We start from the raw sequence: 9,117 nt of genomic DNA, 5'->3' as shown, positions 1-9,117 counted from the left end.
TATAAATTGTAAATTGCAGTCTGATTTAACTTTTTCATCAGTTTACATATCGAAAAGTCTTTGGTTAAGGTTTTAAGGGTCATTTTCACCCTTAAGAACCAGAATTGAGCTCGGAATTAGCAAAAAAATAACACAGGAAATAATCAATCAATAACACAGTAATTAATTTAACACAGGAATTAATTTAATCAATAAAAAAACACAGGAATTAATTTAATCAATAAAAAACACAGGAAATTACCCTTTTTTGAATCGGTCTGTATGGGGAGGAATTTTATACGGCTTTTTCCTCCCCTTACCGTGACCCTAGGCAGAACAACAACCTTGATATTGGCACCAGCCAAAAAACCCCCTAAACAAAAAATTGTACTAGCCAGTCACAGCAAAGGGTTTTTTGGAGGGGTAGAAAGTGGAGATGGTGGCACATTGAAACTGAAGAGGGGATCTGGAAAGGGGGGACAGGGACACTAATATCGACGGCGGGATAGGGGAAAGTTATGTTGACGGTGGTATGTTGAGGGGTAGTAGGTGGAGGGGGAAGAAAACCAGCGACAGTGGAGGATTGAAATTTTCCGGAGCTGATGTAAAAGCCCCGAACTCCGGCGGTGCAGCAAATACGGACATAGTCGTCCGGATCAACATATTCCTTGACGTCGAGGATAATGGTACTGGATATATCAGCAAGGATATTTAGAACATCCTTAACCCCAGATACACTGATGAAATGGATGTGTATAGAATTTAAGTTAGCCTTAAACTCTGTAATTATCACGCCCCTATTGTAGGCCATCCCTTCCAATCTCTTCTTATCCTCAATCGAAACTTCGGCGGAATATATCACATTAGCTTCCATTACGTTTTCCTCCAATGTCAATTTATTACAAACAAATCCTATATTGTTATTTCAATTTTTTTTAAAGACATGTCTAATATAATATATGCGTAATTTCATGAAATTTATTAATTTATAAATAACTATAGTATAATTTATTTATTTTTGATTTAATCTGAACTCACTTGTATAAAATGTAGATTCGTCGTCACTGACTACTAACACTAGCATAGCCTCACTCTTAGTTTAATAGGGTATTGATCAATGTCATGTAATATATTATTATTATTTTTCCTATTCAGATAACCACTAGACAAATAAATCAACATTCAACACTATTCATCGAAACATTACTAGTATAGAGATGTAATAAGTTTAAGTAATTTAGAAAATGACATATAACAGTTTATTGTGGTATCCATCTAAATGCAAGAAGCCTATTAGATGTAATATCCCAATATTTTATGATTTTATATGTATAATATTTTATTGATAAATTAAGTTATTTCAATTATTATGTTACCTTTCTTAACTACATACTTTATTTTTGAAAAGTTTGAAACCTTATTTTATAACTTTTGTTTATAAACTATAAATATATCTTATATCCTAATTATATTAAGCTTTGCCTCCGCTTACCCCAACTTTGTACTGTGCAAAAATTCTCTTGTGAGTTTACTACTTTTGCCTTTAACATGATGATGCAAATTAATCATCAATTGGATTTTCTAAATCAAAGTCAACCCTTGTTTTGGTGCGCATGAATAAGCATCTCATATTCACGAGATTTTATTATACAATGTGAAAGAAAGTGTGATGTTCTCCTCGTCAAGCAAAACGAGTATCTTATAGGTTCAGATTGTATATCCGTGACGGTAATCACATGACCTTAATTGATTTTTGAATTTGTTTGATTATAAATTGTTAGTATTAATTATACTCCGTATTGTTATGTGTAAATTTTATAATTTGTGAATTATATATGATCATGATTTATATATATATATATATATATATATATATATATATATATATATATATATACATGATTAGTGTGTGGTATAATATGATTCTAGCTAATTGTCGTATTATCTTTGTGGTATCGATTGCTTGTGTTATTTTTCTAGGGTTTTTAATGTTGTTGCTATAGGGAGCATTGTTTTATTGAGGTTTTAGGGTTACTCAGATCAAATAAATTATTATGTTGGGTTGATATTTGATTATATTTGGGTTATTAGTATTATTGCCCTGTGAGAGTTGAGATATTTTATTAATCAAGTACGTTAAGTTATGTCATATTATTTGGGAACCTGTGCCATAGTTGAGATATTATTTACTAGTTTGTGAATGGTTATTTTATCAAGTATGAGATCAAAAGGTTGAGCATTATTATTTTGTTCTTGGTTTGAGGCTCGGCGTTATATACCTTAGTACTTGGCATGTTAGTATTTAAGTTTTTATACTTGTTGGTTTGTTATTCGAATTACCCATGTCCAAGGCTAGGTATGGAACAAAGAGCATGACAGACTTATGGGATAAATGAGTTAATTGAGTGAAGGTTCGTATTATTATTCGAGGTTGAGTTAGACAAAGGTTATTTTCAGAGTACATTGTGTAATGTAGTTTTCAACTACATTGTTTAATTGAGCTAGTAATGTTAATTATTATATTATTCTTTGTATTCTGATATGTGGTGATTACTCTGCTTTTTGCTAATGTGTGTGTTGTTTTGTTGTGCTACTTGTGTTTGCGGCCATGTCTTTTTCTTATGGTGGCCCTGTGACGATTTATTTTGTAATTTGTCCTTAATGGTGAGCAATCAAGATTTTTAAAGCAGGTTTAACAAGTGATCGTAGTTAAAGGAGCTCAAGTGTTTCGATTAATATGCTATAACGAGTTTGTAAAGTTGTATAAATAGCTTACTTAGATTATTGGGTTGTAATTATTGGGATTTTGTAGGCCTTAACACTTGATAGGTTATCGAGTTTGGCGGTAATACCTCCGATTTAGGTGTATACTTCCGCTATTTTATTCAAATATTGTTTATTTTTCCTTTATTCTTATTTATTATTATTTAGTGAATCGGGGGTGTTACAATTAGGAAACAAATCCCATATTAAAAACCCCCCAAAATCCTCAAGCTTCCCCCTCATTCATGTTATTTTGCTTCCTCTGCTTTCCCCTACTGCTTCACGTTCTCACATTCAAAAAAAAAAGGTATTTTGCTGCCTGCCGAACACTGCTATTGCTGGAGCCACCACACCGCCGCCGCACAACCACCCGCAGTTGCCGACCGCCATTGCTCCACCGCAACCCACCTTGGACCACCAGTCCGCCTTTCTCTATCTCTTTCCTTTCCTTTCCTTTCTTTGTTAATTTAATTTAAGTTTTAATCTTTATTAAAATTTTGTTCTTAAATTGTTATTACTATGATTTGATTATGCATATAAATTGCAAAAGATTATAAATTTGTGAATTTTGCTATAAAATTTCAAATTTGGTTTAATCAAGAATTAAGGGTTTAAATGTTGATTTTTCATGGTTTAAAACGTGTTAATTAAGTTATCTAATTATATTATGTGTAAATTATGTTTAAATTCAATTATTTTGATTATAAATTAATTTTCAGATTTTAATTAGGTATATTTTAGGGTTTAAGTTGTGAAATTTGAAGGTTTACTTAAGTTTTTATGAAACTAATTGAATTCTAATTATATGTTTCAAGTTTAAATTGTTGTATTCACACATTCTATTATTAAATTAAATTTTCAGATTTTTAGTCTTGGTTTTAAAGGTTTTAAATCATGGTTTTATGATGGATTTTTAGGTTTTCGACATACTGACCTGCTATATAATGATTATTTCAAGTAGAGATGTTTATGAGGTTGTTTTATAATCTTAAACCAAATTTTCAGATTATAATCCGTACTTTAAAGTTGCTGGAATTTTATGTTATAAGCTATATTTTCATGATTTTAACATATAAACTTGTAGTTGAACTATTGAATTATTAACTTTGACTATTGTGAGTAATTTAAAGGCATTATTTCAATGGTTTAAAGGGTTTTTAAGTAGTTTAGTATTGCTGTAAATTTGGTTGTTTGGATATTGATTGAAATCTTATTCTTTGGTTTAGGAGAGGACTTTATAGAAGGTGATTTCTAGTTGGTTAAGTGGCCAACCAATTCATTTACTCAAGGTACGTACGAGTTACGGAACCTTGCCTTTAGATGCACGTTTAGGGATATATCGAGAACTTAGTATCATGTATAGAGAAGACTGGGCTAAATTGTTTGGTTATACATTGTAATTTCCGTATGTTGTGCACTATTCTACATTGCAAGTATTATATATGCATTAATTTTGCAAGATGCGCTTAGAGGCAAAGGTATGTGATTTGGTGAAATGATTTATTTATTACTCGTTCATGATTATTGAGATAGAATGAGTAAAGGAAGAATTTAAGTTTTATAAGACAAGGTTAAGATTGTGGGGTACTTTATGCACTCAAGGTGTTTCGGGGTTTTTTGAAATCCCTCAAGACACTGGTCATGTACTTGCTGATAACGAGACTTGACACCTGCAAAACAACGAATATTCCGTCACCGGAATATTCGCCTCCGACGGTTAAATTAGTAACCGGAAAACGAAAAGGCTAGAAAGAGAAAGTAGAGAGAAGCTGGAGCTATTTAGTGCTCTATTGAATATTATGTCTCAATCCACCCTTCCCATCATAAATGATTGGGGTATTTATAGGGTTGGAATTTGTGCCCCTTTAGGGTTTGTGCCCTACATTTTCGTGTCCTGATTAGCTGCGCAATCAGGTATTGACACGTGTCTCATGGGGCGCCGTTTTGCGGCTTTCTACAGGAATTAGGGATTTGGGCTCTGATATAAGAAAGGCCCTTTTTCTCTCATTTCAGGTGCTCTTCGTGAGCTTATTACACGTGTTATCTTCCCATTAGGACACGTGTCACCCTTTGATTGGGCCACGTGTCACTATGGGATTGGACCACGTGTAAGGGGTATTTTTACCCTAAACACAAGGTGTTTATATACTGAGGTAGTTAAAGGAATCAATAATAAATATTGCTTGTCAATAATAAATCAAGAATTGAATTGGAAACTTGCTTTACTTGATTGAATTGATATTGGATTGATTGTATTGTTTTGTATATGAGTCATCACCAAGTCTAAACTTGTATATCACGTAAAGTGCAAGATAGATGAGCAATAAAACTCTGGATTTGTGCACATTTAGAGTAATGACAATCAGGGGTTGGGATACAAGGGGTATTAGTCGTGCGCTTTTCTAGAGGCCGTCTGATCTACGAGTCTCTTGTTTCAAATACTTTTCAAAAACTAGGAGTTAGATGAGATCTCATACTAGCTATGGTCACGGAGTCGCGCCCGTGGCCATTAGATGTTTTATTGATGTTTCCGAAAGGAGGCATGGGGTTTTTCTTTTATTGATGTTCCAAATGGAGCATGGGATGGACAACCTTATCTATTGCTTAATCCGATGAATAAAATGAAATGATTTAACTACTATTAACTAGTGAAGTCTTAGTAAAATTGACAGTGGAGTCATGTGTTGAGTCTATGATTTAATTGTGTGTGATGATTGAATATTAGTAGCATGTTAGGGACTCCTCATTATATTTCGCAGCTTGTATGTACTTGGCTTTGCTGATTGCGTGCTTTGTGTGTCTTTCTTTGGTCATGGCCTTCGCTTTTCAATGACCCTGCGACGATCCAATTTTTACACTTATAATATTGGGGAGCAGATTAACCACAGGTTCTTACACATGCAGCATTCGCATCTAGGTGGTGGGATTTTAAGTAGAGTGTTGGTTACTTTCACAACTTAATTTGCTACTTACTTTTGAACTTATTTAAACTCGGTTTCATTTTTATACTACTTTTACTAGATTGGGTTTTGAATAAGGGCCTTAAGGGTTCCAAGTTGTAAGACTTAATTTGGTTTTATTTGTTGGTTTTGAAACTTATTTATAACTGAATTAGTTTTTCCGCTGCTAATTTCTGATATAGCCTTAACGTTTGAACACGTGGCGGTAGCACGTCAGCAATTCACTTGGATATTGTTCAGGGTACTCATAGGTTTAAAGAGAGAATTATTGGGGTGTTACATTAGAATATTGAGTTGACCTTTATTAGTCAACATTAGTACATTGCTAGCATCACATGATAGTTGAATCAGCCTAGAAAAATAGGAGAAGGCTAGGGATTGATTTGCAATCAATGCAACTTAGCCAATCATTCTTTGAGAAAGGGTCTCACCGGCTTTCTCTACTTCTATCCTCGGCTGCTTTCAACTTTTGGATAGTGCTTTCACGTTTTCCACCTAGCTTAGCTTAAGTATTTTTTGAAGTGCCTTTGACTTACCAGCTCCTGCAAACCAACACGAAACGTATCAGCACTAAGAATAAAGCAAAGTGGGAGATGACTCATCATCTCTTGGTAAGCACTCATCTCTCTCAATGAGTTGAATTACTCATCTAGAACAAGAACTTTTTCATAGGTTATATGTTGATGGCTGTAACAAAGACACAACTAAATCAATAAAATAACTTACAAATTTTATAAACTAAGAGCTTATATTAAGTCATATATTTAGAATATGTTAAAGACTATGGCTGTATTTGGTAACCAGCTTATTTGAGCAAAATTAGCTTATTTGACCAATATTAACTTGTTGACTATTAAATAAGCTAACATTAAGTGTTTGGTGGAAAGCTTATTTAAAGAGCTTATTCCACTAAATAAGCTCTTTTACAAAAAGCTCCTAAAATGAGCTTTTTCAAATAGCTTATTCAATTATTATGATAAAATGACACTTATACCCTCATTTACTTTAAAATCCTTTATGAACTACCTACCCCACAATTAGCTTATTGGTCATTTCACATACTCAATCAGCTTTAAACAACCAGCTATTTACCAAACACTTTTATACAATCGGCTAATAAAATAAGTTAGTCAAATCAGTTAATACAATCAGCTAGTCAAAATCAGCTAACACAATCCGCTTCAGCTTTAAGCTTTTCACCAAACAGGGCCTATGACATCATACTTTAACTTTTTCTTAAATAGAATTTCTCCACTTTCAAAGAATGTGCTTCACCTGTTTTAGATTTAAGGGCTCATCATCAGCATGTAGGATAGTACTCAAATTTGTTTTATTTTTTCTTGGAATCATCGATATCATCATCTTAATCACAGGTTCCATTGTTCAAGTTTGAATTGCAAAATTTCCTTTGTTTATTTTATCACAGCATGTCGCAAACAGCTAAATTTTGCATGTTTGGACTGAATTTAAAGCGAGATAGTATTTTACTTAACAAGTTGTGAAAACAAATAAAGAGGCAGATTGAAATGAGACATTCAACTTTGTTGTTCTAATTCAATTTGAGTTTAATTCGGCTTAATACTCTCCCCATGGAAAAATAAGGTTTTAGGAGTGTGGCTTTACATTTAAAGAATCTACATATTGCCCATTATAAGATTGATTATCAATTTATCAACTCTCCAACAACAAAATAATTTTCCATAAAATTATACATAAAAGGCATAATTGAAAATAAAACTCAAACAAATCAAAATTTACTTCCATATTACTGGATAATGAATCTTAACACAACAATTAACAAACTCAACTAGAAATTCATCCGATTCGGCTATCTCATACCTAAATTAGATATAAATTCATGCAAATTGGATAGTGTAAACTACTAACAAACTAAGAGCAGATGCAAAACCCCAATACTTCCATGAAATTTAACTAACAAAACCCTGGAATTCTTTTGAGTCCTTTTAATCAAATAATCGCTTATAATTAATTAAAAATTCATAAATTAGGTGGAGATCGAGAGCATACCTTAATGATATTCTTGATGAATGAATTTTGGAGAAGCTTTAGAGGAGTTTCGCAGGAGTTTTAGAGTAGTTTCAGAGGAGAGAGAAAAGTTGTGGGTTTATGTGAAAAAATGGGAAAAAAGAAAAATAGTGAAGGTAAGGGGAACTGAGGAAGCACATAAATTTCTCGGAAAAAAAAAAGAGTGAAGTGTGAGTCGTGGGTGGTATTGTGCTAGCAGCCTAGCATTAGTAACTAACCTAAATAAAGCCCGTTACAATTAATAAGGTCAATAAAGTTTGACTTATTATTTGTAACTGGCCTTTCTGTGTCCATTACTAATAGTTGGCTCCTCTATCATTGACCTACTATTTGTAACTGACCTTGGTTATGCCAGTTACTACAACTAATTTATTTGTAATCCGCACTATCTATGTCAGTTACTAATACGCTAATTGTAACTAATATAATTTATGCCAGTTACTAGTAGGGCGTTACTGTAACACCCTAGAAATTCCTTTCTTTTGAAATACCTGTTTTGTCCTGTTTAAAACTTTAAATAGAAGTATCTAAGACATTACCGCCACCGTGAAAACGGCTAAGGCAACTATCAAAGACACACAGCGGAAGACTAATTTCAAAACTATTCAAACAAGTCAACTTGAAAAGTCAATCAACGAAAGTAAAGTCAAACCAAAATCAAATAAAGTAAAATAAAATCGACCTACAACTTGGAACCATTGTAGACCCTTATTAAAACAAAATTGAACTCAAACTCTTTTCGTTAGTCACGCATAATAATCAAGTCATAAATAATTAAAGCAATAAACACGTCATATACTTATAGAAACTAGCATGATTCACTCTTCACTCATGCCCATTCATGGATACGCTTCATTACCTGAAAAACTTATCTCTACCTATTTCCACTATTCTCCATTAAAAATGGGTCATCATAGGGCCAAAATAAAGACAAGGCCAACAAACACACAAAACACACAATCAGCAAAACTGAGTACATAAGCGTAATTAACACACTAACATATAATTTCCTATCAACACATAACTTACCTTGTTACACCTGTTTTTTTTTTTTAAGCATACAACATTCAATAAAATTCCTCACTAGACACTACATAATTTATTTAATGCTGACTACGCATCGAACGGGTTTCCCACTCAACCTTCCCCAAATAAATTGAGGTTACTGACACGGGAGCTAACCGTGCCAGCATCAATAACCACTCATAGGTGGCGGAATTCCTTCGCACATTAATAATAAAAAGAATGTACAGCGTCCTATACTCCAGTAGAAGTTATGATCAAATATAAAGTCACATAACGCCCCCCATATGTTCATACTCAAGGTATAAACGTTCCAAGAGTTTTGGTGCGTAATCTCTTTCACTTT

General features: G+C 33.1%; 1 long non-coding RNA gene across 1 annotated transcript; it reads right to left on the bottom strand.

The window, feature by feature from the left end:
- Positions 1-5,922: 5,922 nt before the first annotated feature.
- On the bottom strand, positions 5,923-7,917 carry LOC145588429 (uncharacterized). Its single transcript, XR_014101589.1, has 2 exons — positions 7,731-7,917; positions 5,923-6,244 (listed from the first exon to the last, which is right to left on the bottom strand). It is a non-coding gene; the product is annotated as an uncharacterized LOC145588429 (long non-coding RNA).
- Positions 7,918-9,117: the final 1,200 nt, after the last annotated feature.

Source organism: Chenopodium album, chromosome 17 (assembly GCF_948465745.1).
Source record: "Chenopodium album chromosome 17, dcCheAlbu1.1, whole genome shotgun sequence".
Taxonomy (NCBI): Eukaryota; Viridiplantae; Streptophyta; class Magnoliopsida; order Caryophyllales; family Amaranthaceae; genus Chenopodium; species Chenopodium album.
The sequence above is the reverse complement of the archived record's forward strand: the minus strand, read 5'-3'. Positions and strand labels throughout refer to the sequence as shown.